At 42.0% G+C, this 24,127-nt stretch overlaps 1 pseudogene; it reads left to right on the forward strand.

Annotated features, from left to right (window-relative positions):
• The first annotated feature begins 2,163 nt into the window (after nucleotides 1-2,163).
• Nucleotides 2,164-6,924, forward strand: LOC116081510 (annotated as a pseudogene).
• Nucleotides 6,925-24,127: the final 17,203 nt, after the last annotated feature.

The raw sequence follows: 24,127 nt of genomic DNA on the forward strand, positions 1-24,127 counted from the left end.
ATATATATGCATATATATATGTATATATATATACATAAATATGCTTCTTTTATTTGTCAGTAAGAACTTGGATTACAGCAAATCAGGTATGTTGCAGTCTTTCGTCAGTTGTGACAGGTTCTATAAATGTTAGGTATCACTTCAGAGGTTCTACCATTTCCCTCAGCTTCATGTATATCCTTAGACCCTTCCTGAGCTATTCATGCTAGGTGTCTGGTCCATGCTGACATTCTGCGATAAATATGTATATGTAAATAAATTGAAACAACTTGCAGATCTGTTGAAAGTGAAAACTCACTAGTGACCAGATGAGTCAGAACATTTAGACTCCAGTGGAAGATCATTTCCTGACACTTTAAAGGGCTTATTTAAATTCAAAGTACTTGTCTTCAGTTGAACTCACAGGTCAAATGGAGGAACCCCTGCAATGCAGGAACCCCTGCGACGCTCACAATTCACCCATCTGCTCCTGAAGCGTGTCTCTCTAGGGACGATGGATGGCCCTCTGACCAACTCTCTGTGATGATGAACTAGAGTCTAAAGGGTGTGCCTTCCGACAGTTAAAGACTGACGTTGTCACCTGCAATGATTGTGAACTGAGGTCCACATATATACTCACAGACTCCTGCGTTAACTGCTATGAAAGGCACAGGCTGGGGATGGATGGCATTGGAAGCATCATTTTGGGAAAATAACAAATTGCTTAGCACTGCTTTTTAAGAACTACACTGTGTTTGTCAGAGCCATGACATCCTGCTTCAGGGATAGGTGGTGAAAGGGGTGTAGAGCTTTAGCCAAGTGACCATGCCCAATCCTCTCTGTTAAGCTCCTACATTTTAACACCTAGGTTTTATGGACCTAAAAGTTTGGCAGCAGATCTATTAGTTTTGATTCAAATTAATGAGACCTTATAACTTCAGTTAATTTCCCATAAAAATGATGGTTCTGGTGAAGGGTTATGTGATTTCACTGTTGAGGGGTACAAATGATAATGAAAAATGACTAAGCAGAGTTGGAATTCTACTCCCTGGTTAACTTGAAAATTTTAAGACTATACATGAGGTACTTTGTGTTTCGAGAAATTGATCAATTTATAAATGTGGTTTATTGATTCGTGGTACTGGAAAGTCGAGGCTGTAACTTCTAAAATGGAATCTTAAGGTTCCAAGAAGGGGAAAGGATACTGGTGTTTGACTTATTCCTAGAACCTAAAATAATTGCTGCCAGGGGGTTCCCTAATGAACAGTCCAGTGGCTTAATGATTGTGAAGAGACTCATGAAGTCTGATTAAGAATTACTCACCTACCTAGGAGTGATCAGTCAAACAGTGTGATGGGTACTGATAATTGTCAACTTCAAAGCATCTTAAAACACCAAGGAGATGGGCCTCTGGGCATGCCTGTGGGGGATCACCATGATTTCAGGAAGTGAAGTGGGAAGACTCACTCATCCCATCCTCCCATCCTATCTGGATGCTGGACCACATAAGCAGGGAAAGAGCCGAGGAGCAGCATACACTTTCTGCTTCCTGATTGTGAATACAATGTGATCAACTGTTTCAGGTCCCTCAACCTGTGAGATTGTACTCTTGAACTATGAGCCAGAACAAATTCTTTTTCCCTTAAGTTGTCTTTGCCACAGTAGTTAATCACAGCAATGGGAAAAGAGGCTCAGACAACCAGAAATGAAAATAGAAACAAGAACCATGATTTCAACAGTTAAGAGTGGCAACAGTGGCTCTACATTGAGCTTTGATTTACTGCTAACCACAGTTGGGGGGACGTTAGACACATAGTAGCTTTGAAACTTCAGAATATGCTAGAACAGCACTGTCATTTCACTATTCCACACTATCCTACTCAAGTCGGTAAGTGGCCAAATGGTGATGCTAACTGATGATGCTGAAGGTGATGTCGATACTCATGAGATATTACCTTGCATCAAGCTTTACTGTTAACAGAGAAAACTGAAACCAATTAACTACATCTGTTATTGTATAACTACTACTATTATTGTTTTCATCCTTGGCATGGGGAAACAGATTGAAAATTGCTTTCAAAAGTAATACTAAAATACAAACTCAAAATCCCTTCTTAATATCCACTATAGATACACCAACATTTATTTGTTATTTTTATTTATACACATCCATTTATATGCACCATGTCTGTTCAGAAGCCCGTGGAGGTCAGTGGAGGTCATTGGGTCTCCTGGAACTGCAGTTAAAGGCAGTTATGAGATCTGTGTGGGGGAGGGAAACCAAACATTGGTCATCTACAAGAGCAGTAAGCACTGTTAGCCACAGAGCTGTCTTTTGGGGAACAGCAAAATTTTAACAGGCTACATTGTGTTTGCAAAATACTTATCTGTTGCCAAGAATTGCTATCCTATATTAATTGCTTGGGATACAGGGAATAAATGCATTGATCACTGAATTAGTTTCATAGCATTAGGATCCTACAAACACCTAGTATTAAGAGTTCACATTTTCTCAAGCTTTTATATAATTTTAAGACAACTTCTTATAATGCACCCCAGGCTGACCTCGCACTCATAATAGTGTGTACCACAACACCTGGCCTTTCATGAGTCTTTATTCTACATAACTTTTTAAAAACTAGCATGTCTACTTAAAGTACAACCATTTATAACCAAAGACAAGCTGAGTTAAATATTTATTGTTTGCTTTTGTCTTTAAAAAATGTTTCCTAACGATATTGACTTAATTCATAAGTACTATTGCTTTCTGTGTGCATTTTACTGTGCAAGACATCGGAGATAAGCTGACGACCCACACCTGCTTCCTATTTTCAGAGGCTGACAGTCGAAGGGGTTACCACTTATGTAGATGATTCAAAAGTGTGGTGAGTCCAATGTGACCTGCTGTTTCACCTCTAGGTACATCTAGACATATGAAAACATCCATCTGCCAACAGACTTGTAGAGAGAAGTTCGCAGCAAGATTATTTATAATAGCTTGAACTGAAATTGACCTGAATGTCTAGCAAGAACATAATCAGTGTGTGATGTCCTCGTACATATAAAAAGTAATAAAAATGATGAAAGGTGGATGGGTGAGCCTCAGGAACATCAGGCTTGTGCCAAGACAAAGACGCTAGGTCATTCATGCACATCTACAGTGATGTAACTCATATCTGTTCTTAGCTGCACTGAAGGAAATCAGAACTCAGGCTTCTGGGGCTAGAGGTGAACCTGAGAAGGAGTCTGAGGAGGCCTCCTGGAATAACACAGATGATGAAAGGTTTTACATTTTTACTAGGAATAGGGGATGGGGATGGAGGATAGGACATCATCTGTTGAGAATCAGCAAACAAACACGCTCTATATTGTATATAAACTATACCACAATAAAATTTTTTGGGTATTTTGTGTGTTTTGTACCATTATACATTATTTTTAAATAACCTTATCTTTCAGATATTTATATTAACATGTAACAGTACATTTAATTTTCATTGTTGACCATGTATTCTCTAACACTGATAAATTTGCTAATCACTTCTAGTAGTTTACATACACACACACACACACACACACACACACACACACATACACACACACAGGGTTCTAACCACATGTACCCCTCAGTCTACTATTTGTTTTAATTACATTTTACTTCCTTTATCTATCTTTGGCCTGCAGTTGGAGTCACTTCTTTGGGTCAGTCTTTTAGTCCTCTGTGCTTATATCCTCTCCTTACAAAGATGTACAGGGCTTTCAACTGTTGCTTCTTTTTGTTTGAGTTTAGAAGTCCCACTCTTTTCTTCTTTTTATCATTCCTTGTTTGCTTCAAACAGTTTTGGTCTTTCTTCCTTTAAATACAGTCTTCTAGATCTCATCAGCTTACCTCCATACTGATGTCTTCAGGGTCTGCTTATAGTGTCTGTTATTACTTCTGTTTCTCCATCCTGATCACGTACCTTCTTCAGCCACATGTTTGTGTGCTAACCATGTACTGACCTCTCTGAGAAGCATCGGGGATGCCTTATGGGAAGGTGTCCCTCTCTAGACAGCTGTCCTTGGCAGGTAGTTAGGGGAATTGCCTTTCTGTAATCAATTTAAATTTAATTCCCGTCATAGAATTTTCTGGACCTCCCCTAGTTTTTCAATTCAGACTAATTCTTCAGAAAGGCTGATCTCTAGGTAAGTATTCAGGGTATTGGTAGTTTTCCCTTTGTGATTCTATGTTAATGCAGAGGGAAATCTAACATTGGCCTTCTAACCAGCATTGACTCTGAACTTTTTTTTTTTTTTTTTTTGATATTTTCTTTATTTACATGTAACTTTCTCCATTCCCGGTTTCCCCTCCAAAAAACAAACAAACAAACAAAAACAAATCCCTGTTGCCTCCCACCTCCCCATGCCTGTCACCCCGCCCTCTCCTACTTTCTGGCCCTGGCATTCCCCTACACTGGGGCACAGAACCTTCACAAGGCCGAGGCCCTCTCCTCCTATTGCTTGAACTTAACTTTTGTTCCTCTCACTTGAAGGACCTTTCAAAACTGTTAACTCTATTGCCCCTTCATGAATCCTCATAGCAAAGGCTCCTGTTGTTTTGCTTCCCTTTTTGAGGTCCTGGAGTCTCTCAAAACTTGCTTTAGTAATTTTTTACTATTGTTAGCTTCAAATATAAATTCAACACAAACCTAGAGATACCTTGTAAAGGGAATGTCAGCTGAAGAATTGTCTAGATCAGATCAACTGTCTGTGAGGAATTTTCTTGATGGGTAATTGAAGTAGGAAGGTACAGTCTACTGTGGGTGGTTTAATCCCTATGTGCATGGGCCTGTGCTGTGTAAGATAGTTGAGCTAGCCAGAGGGAGTAAGCCAGTAAGTAGTGTTCCTCTGTGGTTTCATTTTCAAGCTCCTGCTTTCGCTTCCCTCAAAGATGGACTATATAACTTGTAAGATGAATAGATCTTTTTCTTTTCCAACTTAGAGTTGCCTAGTGTTTTGTCACAGTAACAAAACACAAATTAGAATACACACCACTTTGTCTTATTTTAAAACATGATTTTTTTTCCTATTATTTTTAATTGATTTTAGCAGGAAGTTTGTCTCAATTGGCCTGGGCCTTTATTCTTGAAAGAAGGGAAATTTTGGAATTTTTTTTTCTAAATACCTTTTTCATCATTTCCAAAGAGAGAAGTAAAATTGGTGATTCATAAAGTAAAAAGTAAATAAACATCTTTGGGGCAGGGAAGGAAGGAAAAAGAAAAAAAGTATGTACAAAGGGAATCAATAGCCATTCAATGGAAAAGATATTTTAAAGTTTCTTAAGCTGAAGCCTAAGAGAAAAGACTATTTTTCTTAATATGTTGGGAATGCTATACTGACATTAGTTGAAATATAAAAAACTAAGCAAAACCAGCAAGTGGTTTTTTTATCTCACAGGACTGAGGCAAGAACCTGAACGTAGCATGGCGAGATGGTACTAGGTCTCTGAGCCCAGCTCATGAGCCCAGAGGACCATTTCTGCAGTTGTCTGTGAGAGATGTGCTGGAGGCCTCTGTCCATCACTGGGGACTTCCATAACCCCTCACATGGCTCCTTCATCTGTATGCTCATGCCATGCTTACTGAGTACCCAAAGCAGTGGCTCAAGACAGCCCCCAAGATATAAGCTAAACACATTTTATAAGATAATCTGGAAAAGTATAGGCCATCATTACTATCATCCTTGGTATGTTTCATAGGTCACACATCGTGGTACAATGTGGGAGAGTATACATATGTGTGTCAGTGCTGGCATTTTGGGTATCATCTGGGCCCATTTTGGAGGCCACCTGATAAATACTTCTGAGGAACAGAGAGAGGGGGAGGCAGAAACATTTCTGTTGCTGCAATAAAACATCCTTGTCAAAAGGAACTCAGGGTTTATTCAACGTATGGTTCCAGACCATAGTCCACCGCTGTGGTAGGGTCCAGGTAGAATCTAAAGCAGCATGTTCTCAGTCAAGAGCAGATAATAATTACATGGATATTTTTTCCTGCCTAGTTCTCAGCTAGTTCTGTCTACTCTCATACAGTCCCGAGCCAACCCCATGAAATGATGCTGTACAAATTCCGAGTGGATCTCCCTATAATAATTTACAGTCAAAGCATTATCCACAGACAAGCACACAGGTCAACCCAATCAAGATAATTTCCCATTAAGACTCTTCCTAGGGGGCTGGAGAGGTGGCTCAGCGGTTAAGAGCACTGACTACTCTTCCAGAGGTCCTCTTTAAAAAAGAAAAAAAAAAGACGAAAAGCAACAAGGAAAGCTCCAGAAAACACTCCCTAAGCTGGAAGAGGAGTTGAAGGCACAGGCTGAACAATGGGAATAGGAGCATTCAACAGCATTTGTGGTGAATGGGCAGAAATTCATGGAGTATGTTACAGAACAGTGGGAATTCATCGATTGGAGAAAGAGTAAGCCAAACAGGAGAGGCAACTAAAGAACAAGAGACAGACAGAGACAGAGACGCTATATGGCAGTACTCCCTGGACACCTAACAAAAGACCAGCACCGGCTTCCAACAAGTCTGGCAAAGTATGCAAGATAAACACCACCACCATGTCTAGTGCTACACCCAACAGTAGCATTTGGCCTGTCTTTGGTGGATCAGTGTACCGGTCACCTATGTCTCAACTACCCTCCTGCTGGCAGCAAGTCAGTAGTCACTTCTCTGTGTTCTGGAAAGAAAACACTTTGAGCTGCCCAGCTTAGGGCCAACAAGGAGAACTTGGACCTCGATGGCAGCATCCTGAGCGGTGGGTACTCTGGCTTGACCCCCTCCAGCACAGCTGCAGCATTAAGTCTGTTGCCAGCACCTATTCTGAGTTTTCGTGAGAACTTTCAAAGGCTTCCAGAGCTGATGCTACTTCTCGAATCCTCAATTTAACCAACATCCAGTCCTGAGAAGCCTTGTCCAGTTAGGCAGCTGTGGCTTCCTGTGCCAGGACTGGACTGACGTCTACATATACAAGGAGTGACTTAATACGTCTCCATCAATTTAGATGTTTGAAAACTACCTTGGGCAGGTTCTGTTAACTGCACCTAACTTAGACATGAGTAGAACAGATGGGAGCCTTCCCAGGCAGAGTGAGGCCACAAAGACTTGCTTTTGAGTCAAGAGAGACCTTCCTTAAAAGCTAGTTATGATAGTTAAGTACAAGTTTTAACATCTGGTAGCTAATTTTTTTTCTCTACCCCATAATTCTACTTAAACAATGATCAAGGGTTTGTCTTATTTCAATACTATATTGGAAAATGAAGAAATGATTGTGTCCTGCTTCGGAGTACAGGGGTACAAGACGTGACTAATCGTTCTGGCTTGTAGACTTGGGTCCCAGTATTTGACCTGCTGCCAAGAAGAGGAGCAGCAGTGTGTGTAGTGCAATCTCTTGCGGTGTGTGTTAACACACATGCTTGTCTGACCTGTTGAGTTTTTCTCCAGTCTCCCATCCCCGTGCTACTATAGATGTAGGTGACAACAGAGAGGCTGTCTGGGTGGGTTGGGCCATTTCTGTCATGCTCAGCAACTTTGCACATCTACAAGTTACCTGTGTAATCACGTCCACAGTGAGGCTTTGCCTACCCAACTCCTCGCCACTCTTCCCAAAAGCACTCTTATTCTGTCTGTGCCAGTTCTGCCAACACATTAAATGACTCCTTAAAACTTGGTCTGTGTCAATATTGCTGTTTAGTCACATATATATGTTTTTAAATGTTAAAATGTATATAGTTACTTTCTGGTTTTTTTGAAGCAGAAGTTGCTTTAATCAAGGGGTGAAGTCCTCAGTCAGGGAGACCTCACTCAATCGTTAGTGGAGGGATGTCGGCCCCCTCCAATGCCCCAAGGACCCCTCAGGAAAGAGGGAGCAGATGAACAGCAAATATGGAAGAGGCCAGGGGTGGACAGGCAAACCCAGGTTACAGAAGTAGCGGGACCCTGACCAGGCCAGGTGAAGCTGAACCACTCCAGAGGTTAGCATGTGGTTCAGCCCAGGAGTGACTGAGGTGGCTGTGCACTGGGCAGTGGCACCAGGGGGACTGTACCAATGGGAAGGCAGGGAAGGCATGCTTAGGAAATGAGGCGACTGTGGAGCTGGTGCAGCTGCTCCTGGGTCAGCACCAGGCGGTGTCGCTGTCCTAGGCCTGCCGCACATGAGAAGGTCACTTTGCCCATGTAGGCTGTGTCATCTTGCTGCTCTTCCTTGGCCCTGAGGAAGGCAGATGAAGGGAAGGTGGCAAAGACGGTGGGAACAGTAGCTCCAGGACGCTGAGGTACTGTCTCCTTGAGGACCTCATCCTTGAGCTTCTCAATGGTGTCACTCAGGGATTTGAGCTGAGCCACTTGTTCCATAAGCTGAGCTGACGGGGCTCTTGGCAGCTGGGCTGCTTCGAGTGATATCTACTACGTGGGTGTGGGTGCTCAGCTGGTTTATCTTCTCCAACAGCTGGCTGGTCTTGCGATACAGTGCCCCAGCCACTAGGTTACCACCAGGGCCCTCATAGGGTGGGAGGGAAAACTTTACAACATGCAGAGGGGACAGAGCTGCCAAGGACACCTTCATCTGGGCTCCTCTGAGGATGCTATTCTCATGCTGGAGCTGAGAGATGTGTAACCTCACAGCAGAGATCTGCTGAAGCAGCAATGGGGAGTCCTTCACCAGCACCGGGCCTGGCAAGGAGCCTGGAGTCTGCCCAGGAGCACCCGCACCAGCAATGCTAGAGACCAAGGTAGTAATGCCTGATGGAGGGGGAACCCGGAGCCCCTCAATTGTGCGTTTGGATTGGCTGTTCAGGCGCTGCTTGAGCTCTGCCTTCTCTGCCTCCAGCTGGTCAATGTCAGCCTGGAGTCCATCCATTGTCTCCTCAAAATCTTTCCCAGCAACCACATGGTGGCTTACAACCATGTGTAATGGGATCTGTAATGCCCTCTTCTGGTGTGTCGAAGATAGCAACAATGTACTCATATACATAAAATAAATAAATCTTTAAAAATAAAAGACTCTTCCTAAGTGAGTCTAGGTCAGGTCAAGTTGACAGTTAAAACTATTGAGCTAGGGCAGAAAGAGGAAGGGAGAGAGGATAAGATATATAGAAAGCATGTTTATGGAAAAATTCATATATGTCATATATATCATATTCTGATGGTGTTTGTAACTTGATGGCAGAGCACTGTATATGTAAAAAACATATATATATGTGTTTACATATATATGTATATGTATTGCCTTGCATATATAAAGCCCTGGATTACTTTTCCAGTACTGCCAAAAATGATTATAAATAAATATGAAGATATAGCTTAATACTTTTAAAATGTTCTCATGTGATATTTAACTTCACTCAAAATAAGAATAATTTAAGTTAAAACTCTACTGAGATTCCATTTCCTCCAGTAGGATTGGTACAGATAAAACTCAAAGTTATAATTCAATATATTACTGAAGATTTTAGAAAACAGAGCTCCATTCTCTGTCAGGAAGGATAGACTTTGATAAAGGATAATTTGGCAGTAACTGTCAAAAGTAAAAATATACATATCCCTCTGATCCAGTAATTCCACTTCTAGGAAATAGTCTAAGTATATTCTGGCATATATACAAATGATGTCTGTATGAAGATATTCACTGCAGTGCCAACTTGTAATAGTAAACGATTGAAGAAGGTCTGAATTTCCACCAACAGGGAACTGATTAAATAAATTATGATGCATATAATAGACTTCTATGTAGTTCTTTAAAAAGGATGAAGTAGCCTGCTTTACATGAGTTACAATTGTCAGCAATGTTCATTGGAAGATAAAGGGAAAAGCCACCAGATAGCACACCATCATTTTTTAAAGAGTCTACTTTTATGTCTTTAAATACAATCAACTCATGTGGACTTAGAGGAAGGAGGCTAGGTGGACTAGGGTTTAGGTTTTTTAAAAAAGCCTTTCTAGTGTAGTCACTATTGTACTGAGTAATACAGTATGTGCCTGTGTTGAGCATGGGGGTCCAGGAGCATGGGGTCAGGGTCTGCTCAGCTTCTGGCTACACTTTTGCTTGATTGCAATGCGGAAGGAGAGTGGAAGAGCAAGCAAGAGAGGCATGTCTGCAAGACCGAGCAGAGGGAGGCTGAGCATCTTCACACTGATCTAGTCTACCTCCTGAGAGAACTAGCTTAGCCTCTATAGAAGGACACCCATCCATTTTTGAGCATTTTATCCCATTGCTTTACTTCCCATCAGGCCCCATATTTTTATGGTCCCATTACTTCTCAGTATCGTCAGACAAACGACTCAGGAACCTCTGGGAAATGGTCTGTTGCATATACTCAAAATCATTGTCAAAATCTGAAAGTTTAAGTTAGAAGGATTTGAAAGGATGGTGCCCTGAGTTAATGAAGCTTATGTCAATGGGAATGCAAGGAAGTAGAGTTGGCTGTAAATTGTTCGTAATTGGATTGTAGTGTAGGAGAATGAAGGAAGGCAGGGAGCCTGGAGGCAGAGCTCTGATAAGAACACTTATTCACTTGATGAACTAGGTCAGGTGACTAAAATTTCCTTGTATTTTTTTTCTTATACCCAGTAGGGTGTCAGACTTTTTACAGATGACCAATAAATAGTTTTAGATAAACATCTGGAATGTAATTGCTGAAGTGGTCTTTTTTTTTTTTTTTCCAGAAGGTACCTTGATTATTTGCCTAAATGCAGAGGATGCACATCAAAGAAATTCAAGGTGTGATACCACCACGGGGCATGGCCTGTTTAATAACAAGGTAGATTCGCTAATCAAAACAAGACGTAGGCATTTCACAACTCAAAATACTATGTTTCAATGCCTCTAAGAAATGAAGAATTAGCCGCCTTTAATCCCAGCACGTGGGAGGCAGAGGCAGGTGGATCTCTGAGTTCGAGGCTAGCCTGGTCTACAGAGTGAGTTCCAGGACATCCAGGGCTACACAGAGAAACCCTGCCTCGGAAAAACCAAAATCCAAAAAAATAAAAAAGATAGACATGAAGAATTAATGCAGCCACCAGGGGGCTCTCATCTTCTCATTTAATGGAAGGGTTAGAACTAAGTGAAGAAAAAAATACAATTGAAGCCCAGAAGGACGGACGGACACACACACACACACACACACACACACACACACACACACACACACGAGGGTAGGAAGTGACTTCCCTCCTCCCTGTTGAATTTATGCAACCATTGTCAAGACATCCTGCCAAGCCATCTTAATATAAGATGGGAGATTGAAGCGAAACAAATGTGCTCTAAATACTCCATCTCCAACTGCTGAGCGGGCCCTCCTCCTAATCTTTTCCTAATTGCTGTTTGAATTTATTTCTGGTGCACTGTGATGCAGGAGCTGCCTGGAAACATTGTCCATATGTTGGGTGGGAAGTGGGAGGATGTGGCAATGAGCCTCTATTCTTCAATAGGTGACTCTATTGAAGCTGTGTTAATGACTGAAGATTTAGTGCTGGGGAAAACCCAGTGAAATCTAAGGTTGCTGGAGTCTGTTGGCATTCATGATATGTGTTGTCTTCATAGTCCTTCTTTGGATTCTATTTAATATCTGCTGTGGTGTGATCTGGGACCCTCTTGCTTACTTGGTGAATGTGTGCTGATACTAAGGGAGTTTTCTTTCTCCTACCCACATCTTATTCCTGGGGTCAACATTGCTCCTTTGTGTGCTGGGATTTAACACCAAATCTACCAGTGCTTGCAAGTGATGACCAATAAAATCCCTCGCTGCATTGATGGAGCCCTTGGATCAGGAGAAGGAAGTACATGCTACTGAGTGAGTCCTGAGAGTGGGTCCGTTATTACTGTTATCTATTCTCCTGGTAACCAGCAGAAAGCTGGCTTCATGCTCCCAATTTGCATAAGAAGAGACCAAACTCTGCAGGGCTGAGTCACCTAAGACTTAAGTGCTGTAGAGTTGGAACTAATTGGATTTAGAGTGCCTAGAGAGTCTACGTTTTTTTTTTTTTTTTCACCTTGACATTTTAGGAGCCCACAGAAAGTGAATTAATCATTCTGGATTTCGGTCTCTTTGGACATTACTTTTTCCTTAAACCGTTCAGGGTTTGCCACAGTAGCTTCTTGGAGGAGCCCCAAGGCCACATGCTCTGCAGCATGGTAATAACTATTAGGAGTGTGCCTTTTTGGTGGCTGCTGCATTACAAGGGCTCCTCCTGGTATTTGAGAGGGAGGGGAGGTATTTGGATCCCTTGTCATCTGCAGTGTGTGTGGGGCAATGAGAAAGCTTGGACATCTTTTACAGTAACTGCTGTGCTCTGGCCATAGCTGCTCTTCTACTCCAGCTACTAATGATCTCTGAACTGAGCTTCCTGACTCTGAACACAGGTCGGGTTCTTGGACCACTCACAGACATGATTGTGCTCCTTGATGTGGATGCTATGAAGCGCTCACCCTAAGTTTATCATAGGCCCTGGATCCTACTCCAAGCCACCATTATGATGAGCCAGCAACAAGGAATTGTGCCTTTCTTAGGAATTTTCCCTGACTCCTCCAGACCTCTTTACCTGAAAGGAAGCTATCCTATGAGGTAGCAGAAGCTTGTCTTTTCAGTCTACTATCATTCAGAACAACAGCCTTTAGCACCCATTCAGGAAGCCATGGCCAGGACCATAGGCTTATGAGCTCCATTAGCCATAGCCTGACAAATTGACACAGGCTGTGGGCAGGGACAAAGTGTCTTGTGAAGCAAGCAGCCCTGTCACTTCTTGGAACTCAAGATTCTATTAGGGTCATATGTGGAACAGTCTCAGAAATTAATTTTCAAATAGCACTCATCTATTTACTTGATCTCCGTTAACTCTGTTCCACTGGTTAGGTTCATTCTAGGAAGCACAGGCTGTTTGTTCCCTTGATAGGATGACGTGGCATCTGGGGAGACTCTTGAATGAAGAGAGGAGAGTGTGAGAACTTGGCAAGCGGAAGCCGAAGGATTATTATAGGCCTATGAGTCACAGGGATTGCAGGCGAATGATACTGAGTGGGCTGATGGAGGGAGTGTGGGCACAGAGCAGGCTTCAGGCAGACTGAGAGGAAGGAGGTAAGGCAAGGAGCAATGATTTGGGAGTACGTTAGTCAGGCTCTGCAGAGAAACAGCACTAATCATTTGTGTGCATGTCGGAGGTGATTTCATTGAAGGAATAGGGTTCAGGGATGACAGAGTCTGGCAAATCTCAAATATGCAGGCTGGAGGCCCAGGGAAGTGCTGATGTGGAATGTCAAAAGTATACCCACAGGTGCCACCATTGTGGTACCTGCCCACAGCCTGACGTTCAATGCTAGGAAAGCACATTGGTTCATATCTATAGGGAGTTGTGAGAAGTTTTGACCAAGAGTCTCTGTAGAAGCTCTCTAGCAGAGCTTGGCCCCTCACTGTGCCTCAAACTCACCTTTACTCCATACCCAGAGAGGCCAGGTCACCAGTTCTGCTTCTCTGGTTTGGCACTGGCTGCTCAAGGCAGCTAGGAAAGCAAACAGTGGCTCGAAGACAGTTAAAGCAGGCTTCTCACACATGGAGGGGGATTCCAGCGTTGGCTGCATATTAGAACTATCTAGAAGGGGTTGTAAACACTTAGCACAGGGTTCATAGTGCAGACACATTCAGAATCTCTGAACTAGGGGGTGAGGGGAGCGTCTGGGAAACTACTCCTGTAAGCTCCTTAGTGGCTGCTCAGATGCAAGGAAGGCTGGGTAGAAATCTGTGCAACATGGCTTTGTAACAGGGTAACAGACTGGGCCACTTATAAAGGAAAATGCCTTATTTGGCTCAAGGCTCTGGAGTCTGGGTAGTCTAGAAATGTGGCATTGGTACCTGCTCAGCCTCTGGGGGGGGGGGCTGTCCTATGTACATCTTAATATGGCAACATGAGATAGTGAGTATTCAGGCATGGAAATCTTCAGTCTTCATCTTTCTATAAAGTTGCCATGAAGGCCTTCCTCCTCTGTCATCTAGTTTAATTACTTCCCAAAGGACTACCACTAACATGTAAATTTGGGGGTTCATTTTCTAACACATGAACTCTTGGGTGAGACATTCAAATCATAGACACCCTCAGCAGCTCTCAGTGTTTCCTTTTCTGGGCTGTCCTCAATGTCTGATTAATACACCTTTTCTCTCTGACGGTGCTGAGATCCAATACATGTACCCACATAAGAGTGCCTTGCTGAGCTATATCACTGGCCCTAACTCACTTGTTAAAGTTGCGTGGGTTCACAAAAGCAGGCGTTTCCACACCGATGCCATTTTCTCTACACTGGCATTCATCACGTATTGGCTTAAAAGATTTGAAAGAAAAATGTCTAATGTGTTGAAGACACAGAGGAAGGATTAGATTTTTTCCGCTCGTCATGAAGGAGACAGAAAGCAGATTTGTTAAGAAAATCATATGGTGTACAGGAAACAGCTTTGTCTGACTTTTTTTTCTTGGGTAATTCTTCATTGACAAAAATCCATCGATGTTACTGACCTTCAGGGTTTTTTTGCTACCAGAATGATGTCAGTCTCTCTGTGCAGTGGTACATGAAGGTTCTCAGATAATGAATAGCAAATGTCCATTTGAAGGGGAACACGCAGTACGGGTTCTGAATCATCCCTGGGACAGACCAATGAAAAGAATTAAGAGTTTGGTATCTATGACTTTTGAATCGCCAGTCTCTTATTTATTGAACCAGAATTATCCATTGGTATCACCAGAGCTTTTACAGTACAAGCCCGAGGCCTTGCAGCTCTAACAGGGAAAGAGCCTCCACTCACCCTCAATAAGCCAACGCAATAGGCATAATAGTCAAGAGCAGAAAAAGGAACAGATGGAGTGTCGCTCCTGGTTCTTGCTATCTGGAAAAATTGTGACAACATGTGACAAAAATCTCTTCCAGGAAGACAAGCTCCCCTGTGCCTGGCAGTAGAGACCTAGTCTTTACCTCCCCCATTTCCTTCTTCTGGGGAAACTCCAGCTCTATGGGTCCATTGCTCAATAGTCTCATATCTGAAGGGAGAAAAGAGGTGCACCTGACTGTCTTCTCTCCCTCTGAGATGCTCACATTAAGCTGAAGAGCATCCGCCAGGATTCACAAACTCCTAGGCCATCAGAAAGGAAACTCAGTTTGTATTAAGACCTTTGCATGTGTGAAGTGCAAAGCATCCTGAAGTGAATTATGTTGGGCTTGGAGTAGGCACTTTATCCCTCCATAGCTGGGGTTTATATGAGAAAGGAAAGGAACATTTGGGCCTGGAGTTCTGATTCTCTGTAAGGTGAGGGCGGGGGTGGGGTGTGGGGGGAGTCACAAATAGGAAGGAAGGTGGAAGCAGAGTTAGAGCATTGCTGTGATTAAACAAGGGTCACTAGGAGCCAGCAGAAGGAAGGGGTTCTTCCTCACCACCTTCTAAGGAGACATATAGCACTATGCTTGACACGTAAGACCATTAGCTTCTGCCTGTGTCCTAGAATATCCTTTCATGGTGTTTAAGGTGCCCAGCTAGTGGCATTTTGTTACAATAACTATAAAGATCTAAAACAATTAACAGCCATGCTCTTCTAAGGTACTGAGACTGTGCGGAATTCATATTATAAATGTGATTAGATAAATGTTAGATTTAGTAATGATAACATTTTAACAAAATATACATCAGGACTATTTGACACCGAGGTAACGGCAGCCATCAAGGCCTCTGGCGCTTACTGCGGCTTTTGTGAGTGTCTCTGTGACTCTGGGAAATGACAGGTGTTGAGTGCAGTCGAAGTGAGATGCTGCAGGGTGGTCAGTCAACATCCAAGAGTGTATCTCCGCCTTTCCACCCATCCACCATGGAGGGAGGTCAAGCTGTCCTTTGATTGCATGTAACACAGTAGAGCATGAATCATTTAGAGTTACCTGTTGTGGGTCCCTGTTATTATTATTTATGATGTTGATCTCTTACTGTGTTTAATTTATTAAACTTTACCACAGGTGTGCATGCACAGGAGAAAACATAGTGTATGTATTGGTTTGTAGTACCCTTAGATGTTTCAGTTATTCGATGCAGGTCTTGGAATGTATTTCCCAAGGGAGAACTACTGTGCTATTGGAAGAATAATTTTTGGTCTTATATGCCCAGGTCCTGGGTGGCTCCCTGATAGACTGAGGGTTCTCTGTATGGTCCAAAGCCATTTTGTGATGGTTCTTTCCTTTTGATTTGATTATTACTCAGAAACACATACTTCTATATGAGCCCGTACAGAGGTGGCCGCAGCACCCACAAACCCACAACAGACAATGCAGATATGGAAGCCTGGCATTTACTGCCTGCCCTCCTGAGGGATTTCACAGAGGCAGGCTTGGTACATGTTTTTGATTGGCTATTGCTGTAATGTCATATGAGCCTGTCTACCAGTTGTGGTTACTTCTGAATATAATAGCCATTGTGTACAGCATGGGGGGAAAACATGACGTCTTGGTGGCCCATGGCTCTCTTTGGCCTCTTCCCTTTTAGTTTGGTGATGTATGGAGACAGTCAAAGGTCACAGTGGCAGAAAGCATCTGGCAGAGGCAAACACCAATACAATCTATTGTACAACAAAATCAAGTGATTTTGTAACTCAGACAGGTTACGTTAGTACTATACATAAAAATGACAGCATAATTGATTTTTAGGTGTACAGAGAAATTTCACATGCAAAAGCAAGTCTCAATGATTCCTCCCCACACCCTGGGATCACATAGAAGATTCCCAGTCAAGTAAAACTAACTCAGCATCAACTAATTTCATCATTCAATACTTAACAAAATTTAGTGCTGAGTGCGAGCAAACCCCTGAGTGAAACGAAATCTGTCTGTTTGGGCGGGCTGAGGCCTCAGCAGACGTCAGGAGGCTCCGTGTGGAAGCTGTCATGGAGAAACTGTGAACATCTCAAAGGTGCTGGAACAATAAATCAAGTGTGAGGTGGGGAACATGGGTTGTGTTCTGCCTCTCCTATGGGGCCACTGGAAGAAATGAAGTGAACCTTCAACCCTAATGCAAATGTTCCAGGGAGAGGACACCAAGTCTCTAAACTACCATGAGATGCAGACAGCCATGGACATGTATAGAATAGGCATTTCATAACTATTTGTTGAATGAATGAACGAATGAGAGAGCATGAGAGTGTCATGTGGCTCAACACTAAGTTGAACCCTATTATTACTATTATTATTAGATTACAAAATACATAATTTCTTTTTTCTTTTTTATGTTTTATTGCATTATGATGAGAAAAGTTACATGATTTCAATTTATCTGAATTTGTTAACATTTAAAAACATATTTTAAGTAAATAGAATTAAATCACATTTTTGTTTCACTTTTGTACCCCAACTCCTCCCAGAGACCCCCCTTCAATACCTACAATATCTTTTTTGTCATATCTTAAAATTTATAAAATATAACAATAAAAATGAGCATTATAAAAGTTGTTTGATATAAAACAACAATCAATTTAACAGTCTTATGTAGATGCTTGTCTACGGCAATACTGAAAATACATACGTTTTTCTCATTATAAATTTTAAATAACTCCAAACGTATTAACTGTATATTTCAAAATAATACATAACTACTAGTATTTTCTTAAATGAACATAAATATATAAAGTGTTTTTATTGGTTTGTTTGTTTTATATTTAATAGAGCTTAAAATCTTGGCTCTTACTGTGGTAACTTGATACAAGAATTACAAACATCAAGCAAAGCATTGAGTCTTACTCTTTATTGTTCTCTTACAAACCCTCTCCCAATTTGTCTACATTTATTTTAGGTATATAAATACTTTTAAAATATGTAAGCTGTACTGAAAACCATAGTATAGTGTAAAAACATGAAATAAACGATATTACTAATAGAGAGGCTGAGATAGGAGAAGCAAGATGTCAAGACCATTATGTTGTACACAGCAAGACATTGTCACGAACAAACAAGCTGAAAGTGTATATGGTTTGTATGATATTGGACCTATTTCTCCAATTACCAAATTAGAGAGACCATTGGATGACAGTCAATACATTTCTAATTCCTCATATTTTTGGATTTCAATCGATTAGGATATGTTGGTAATATTAATTTTCATATTAAGATATTAAGAAAAAGTAATTGTTACTTCCTGTTGTTTTTGTTGTAAAAGGTGGAATTAAGTTTGTGTGGATTTGTTGAAAGATTACTTTCTTGCTTCTAGGGTGTAGTTTTGCTCCTTATGTTGATGTCTTCCATCTATTATCCTTTGTAGGGCTGGATTTGTGGAAAGATACTATGTAAATTTTGTTTTGTCGTGGAATATCTTGTTTTCTCCATCTATGGTAATTGAGAGTTTTGCTGGCTATAGTAGCCTGGGCTAGCATTTGTGTTCTTGTAGGGTCTGTATGACATCTGCCCAGGATCTTCTAGCTTTCATAGTTTCTGGTGAGAAGTCTGGTGTCATTTTGATAGGTCTGCCTTTATATGTTACTTGACCTTTTTCCCTTACTGCTTTTAAAATTCTTTCTTTGTTTAGTGCATTTGGTGTTTTGATTATTATGCGACGAGAGGAATTTCTTTTCTTGTCTAGTCTATTTGGAGTTCTATAGGCTTCTTGTATGTTCATGAGCATCTCTTTCTTTAGGTTAGGGAAGTTTTCTTCTATAATTTTGTTGAAGATATTTACTGGCCCATTACCTTGGGAGTCTTCACTCTCTTCTATACCTATTATCTTTAGGTTTAGTCTTCTCGTTGTGTCCTTGATTTCCTGGATGTTTTGGGTTAGGAGCTTTTTGCTTTTTGCATTTTCTTTGACTGTTATGTCAGTGTTTTCTATAGTGTCTTCTACCCATGAGATTCTCTCTTCTATGTCTTGTATTTTGTTGGTGATGCTTGCATTTATGACTGATTTCTTTCCTAGGTTTTCTATCTCCAGGGTTGTCTCTCTTTCTGATTTTTTTTTTTATTGTTTCTATTTCCATTTTTAGATTCTGAATGGTTTTGCTCATTTCCTTCACCTAATTGTGTTTTCCTGCAGCTCTTTAAGGGATTTTTGTGTTTCCTCTTGAAGGGCTTCTAGCTGTTTACCTGTGTTCTTTTGTATTTCTTTGAAGGTGCTATTTATGTCTTTCTTAAAGTCCTGTATCATTATCATGAGAAGTGATTTTATATCTGAATCTTGCTTTTCCAGTGTGATGGTGTGTCCAGGACTTGAAATGATGGGAGTATTGGGTTCTGATGATGCCAAGTAACCTTGGTTTGTGTTGCTTATATTTTTACGCTTGCCCTGCATCTTCTGGTTATCTGTACTGCTTCCTGCACTTGCTAAATCTGACTGGAACCTGTCCTCCCCGTGATCCTGATTGTGTCAGAATTCCTCAGAGTCAAGCTGTCTCTGTGATCCTGTGATTCTGGGATCCTGTGACCCTGGGCTTGTTAGAGCACATGGGAGTGGAGCTTCCTCTGGGTGTTTTGGGAATGACTGCAGAGTTTGTGCCCAAAGGTCTGCTCAGGGCACCAGCTCAGACAGACCGGAAGAAACCTGAGCCACTGGGCTGGAGGAGTTCCTGTGTGCTTGGTCCCCCTGGTTCCAGTTACTCCCGGTATTGGGACAGATGTTGTGTCTTCCTCACCTCTGATCCTGGGTGTGTTCAAAATACATAATTTCTATAACACTGATTGGATTAGAAATTCAGTAATAGAGTTTAAATAACAAAAGATAGATTTGTAGAAAATATAGGGCCTCACATATATTTTAAAATGAATATGATTTTATGAAAGTTTTATTTTAGTTATACACAGGCATATATACACTTTGGTTGGATGTGTATTTCTTCTGAGGACCTGACCAAAAAAATTATTTCTGAGAGTATATTTTCAGTAAGATTGAATGATGTTGATGGAGAGGAAACTAAGGGAGCATGTGGGCTCTGCAGATGGACCAGGAGCTGAATGTTAATGGCTTATGAATCATTAAGCATGCTACTGGGTACCAAACATGTATTTCACATGTGCCACACATGAAGTTCTATGCTTTGAAGGGGGGTGGGTGTGAGGATAAAGAAGGCATCTTTTACCCTTCCCTACCCTTCCCCACAAACACAGTGTCCACTATTTCAAGTGTTGTGCCATTTCATATACCCCAGAAGACCACCAAGGAGCTGACACTGATGCAGTCACACTAGGGTCTTTATTACAAACTCAAGCTTTGGCCACATGCCGTCTCTGATGCAGCAGAACTGGAGGGTGCCGCCCTGAGCTCTCAGCAGGATGAAGCTTTATAGCAAATGGCAAGCAAGTGAGGAAGGTCTCAGCCTGGCACACATCTGATTGGGGGGGACGATTATGGAATTTTATTGCCCTTTAACATAATTGGCTGGTGCTGGAAGCCAAACCATAAATTTAACCTCTACTTTCCTCTGATTGGTGGTTGTTAGGAAGTGAAGTGCCAGGGGGCAAGCTTGTAACCTGGAAACTGGTGCTAGGTGCCCAGTTTGTTGGCTAACGAGTTCAACCTTAGGTCAGGTTCTCTAAGATGGAGTCTGAACCCAAGATCTGGTTTCTCACAAGCATGTGAGGATCTCTGATCAATAAGATGGATATTTGGGAAGGATGGCTGTGGTAAAGTTCTGTGCTGCCTGCCTCAGGATCCAAAGGAGCCAATGGGATCCAGATTTCTTTTGTCTGTCTCTCCTCTTCCTAAGAATGCTGACAACCTAACACCAGTTCTCGCTCCAGGCATGATGCAAGTTTAAATTCCTGCAATCTAAGTCAGGCCTTCAAGACCAGGAACTCCAACAGCCTAAGACAGCTTTGTCTTCTCCATCTACACTTCCAAGGGAGTGCACTGTTCTGTTGACCCATTAGCTGCCGAGATTCCCAGCCAGCTCCGTTTGGGGTACTGTAAACATCATTCAGCAATCTTTGGGAGAGGAGGGGGCACATAGGATATAGTTAAAAACCCAAATTGTTTCTCCATAGAGTATGGAAGGCTTTATTCTTGGTAACAATTTCTATTTTCTTCCCTCAACATTAGCAAGATATAAGGTCTGGCAGTAAGAACAGAGGCCTTTTATCTTCAACTCCTCTAAAATCAGATCATGGGGCAGGTTGATAAGATTGTAGTGCCAAGGAAGTATTTGATCCCTCCCAAAACCAGACAGGAGCAGATCTGATGCAGCTCACAGCAGGGTCTTTATTCTCTTTGAGCTAGCTCACCCCCCACCCAATGCATCACCATCACTCAGGATGGTTTTGGTGGTGGGGGAGCCCGGACTGTCTATGGGGCAAAGCTTTATAGTAAACAGCAAGCAGGTGGGGAGGCGGGGTAAGTGTGCAGGCATCCAATCGGAAAGCTATTGTGGCCTTTAACATAATCGGCTGGTGCTGGAAGTAATATCATAAACTTAATTTTTGCTCCCCTCTGCATTGGTGGTCACTAGGCAGGGGGTGGGCTTGTAACCTGGGGGGTGCAGGTTTGTTGGGGGAATAACCTGGAGACACTGGTCTTGTTAAGAATGTAACTTGGAGATGCTGGTCTTGTTGGGGATTAGTATAGAGACTGGAGCTAGGGTCAGGTTTTGTTGGGGGGCAACTTGGAAACTAATGCTAGGTACCAGCCTGTAAGTTCACCTGAGTTCAAACTTAGGTCAGTGTGGAGAAACTGTTGTGAATCAGGGTTGATGATAGCAGTGAGAAGAGAAGCCCGGACTTAGAGGTTTAGGTTATAACAGCTTATTTATTCATAAGTAGCAATAAATATGTAAAAGGCACTCATACGCATGCGCGCACACACACACACACACAGAGCTTCACTAACCTCCTATCTGGCTGATGTCAGGTGAGCCTCTACGTCTCCTGCTGCTGGAGCTGGACCTGCGCAAGCAGGCTTGTTCTCATGTGGCGTTAGGTGTCCACATGGATTCGGATTCGTCTCTCAGAGTGACCCGTCTCTGTTGGACTCCAGGACTGAGCGAGTTTGCCGTGGCCCGACAGGAGTTTTTAAACTAATATCAGCCAATCATAACTAAGGCATTTATACATTGCCACCTTACTCCAACCTTATCACATTCGTGCACACACTATGGCTTTGTTCACAGCACCAGGAAAAGTGCCTTCTGGGGCCATGTGTTCCTTACAGTCAGGTTCTCTAAAATGGAGTCTGAACTTAAAAGATTTGGCCTCTCAAGATCAGGATGAAAATGATGTAATTGAATCCCACTAGATAAAGCTTTAACAGCAGCACATCCTTTAGGAAGAAGCGAACAGCCACCTATAGCAAGAAGAGCTTTGTTATGTTTGTGTGTGTGTGTGTGTGTGTGTGCATTTATGTGTGTGGAGGCCAGAGGTTAGCATGAAGGGTCACTCAGCCACTCTCCTTCCTTTGAGGCAGGGTCTTTCACTGAACCTGAATCTTGTGGATTTGGCTAGCTGAGCTGGCCAGCATGCTATTGGATCCTCCTGTTTTCTTTTCCCCTGGGCCCCACTGGGCAGTGATTCTATCCACACTTAGGCTGACCCATGACAGCTTTCTATCTGTGTACTAGGGAGCCAAATTCAGGTCCTAGTGCCTGCATAGCAAGCACATAACTGACTGAGACATTTCTCCAGCCCAATTCTTTTTCTTTTTTTTTTTTTTAAAGATTTATTTATTTTATGTATATGAGTACACTGTAGCTGTCTTCAGACACACCAGTAGAGAGTATCAGATCTCATTACAGATGGTTGTGAGCCACCATGTGGTTGCTGGGAATTGAACTCAGGACCTCGGGAAGAGCAGTCGGTGCTCTTAACCACTGAGCCATCTCTCCAGCCTCTCCAACCCAATTCTTATGTAAAAAGGGTTTGTCTTTAATGTTCATTTTTCTGTCTCCTTTAAGGAATCCTGCATTCTACAGGATCCTCTGAGTAATCAAGGCTAACCAGTTGTTCTATTGACAATTCTGTTGTGTAGCAATTTCCTCTGAATTTTCAAATTCAGAAATAACCAGGAAGTTCTGAATTGAGGAAAGCTCATGAAGACTGAGGAGGTAAAGAAAACTCAAAAGGTTAAGGAGTCCCTGAAATTTACAAGATCCATGAGATCTTTCCTCAACATTACATAAGTAGTAAGGACTGCTTGGGACAGAGACTTGGCAACCTTATCACACTGTCTGTCATTCAGGGAGCTCCAGAGTTGCAGCTTTCATGAGTTGTTTGTCCCTGCTGGGGATAGGCTTTTCTGTGACAGAGCTGCCTTTGAGTTACCTATGTTGTTGTAGGTTTTCCTTCACCCATGCTCATGTAAGTAACTTCAATAAACTCATTAGTTCACCAACCTAGACTTAGGTGGAAATTGCCATTTGACCATTGATTTGAAAGGAATTCTTTCTGGATGTCACTGGTGAAGGATATCTTAGATGAGATAATTGTCTGTAATGTCAGTGAGTGGTCTCAGCTTTTGTGGAAGAGTTGGATAAAGAAGACAACGAGATGAAGAAACTCTGTGTAACCCTAAATCTGTTTATGTCCAGTGTTTTATACTGGTATACAACTAGGCTTTGGTGAGGACAAAGGTAGACATGACTCCTAGGCATTTGCAAACAGCAAGACAGGATGGGTTCTTAGAGACCAGGTACTTGGAACCACTATTTAATGCTTATTAACCATGATATGTATAAATATACATAAAATTATATATATATATATATATATATATATATATATATATATATATATATATATAAAATATTTGAGAGAGGGTCTTACTACATCGCCATAACTGGCCTGAACTCTCTATGCTGACCTTGAACTCACAGAGATCTGCCTATTATATACCTCTAGTGCCAGGATTAAAGGAGTGTACAAGATACTATAATCTTATTTTATCTAATCTTGGAAGGTATTACAATCTTACCTGCACAGACCAGGAATAAAGGTTCAGAAGTGCAAACTTTCCTTTTTTTCTTTAGGTTTAATGCAGACTGTGATCATGGAGTCAGAATTTAAGATCAGTTCTTCTCAGGGTCTGAGGTAGTACTGTTTTCAGTACCCTACCCTAGTGTGGAACCAAACACCAAGTGGACACGTGCAGAGAGACGGAGAAGACTCCCCCCCCCCCCCGTGTGTGTGTGTGTGTG

Source organism: Mastomys coucha, unplaced genomic scaffold (genome assembly GCF_008632895.1).
Source record: "Mastomys coucha isolate ucsf_1 unplaced genomic scaffold, UCSF_Mcou_1 pScaffold7, whole genome shotgun sequence".
Classification (NCBI taxonomy): domain Eukaryota; kingdom Metazoa; phylum Chordata; class Mammalia; order Rodentia; family Muridae; genus Mastomys; species Mastomys coucha.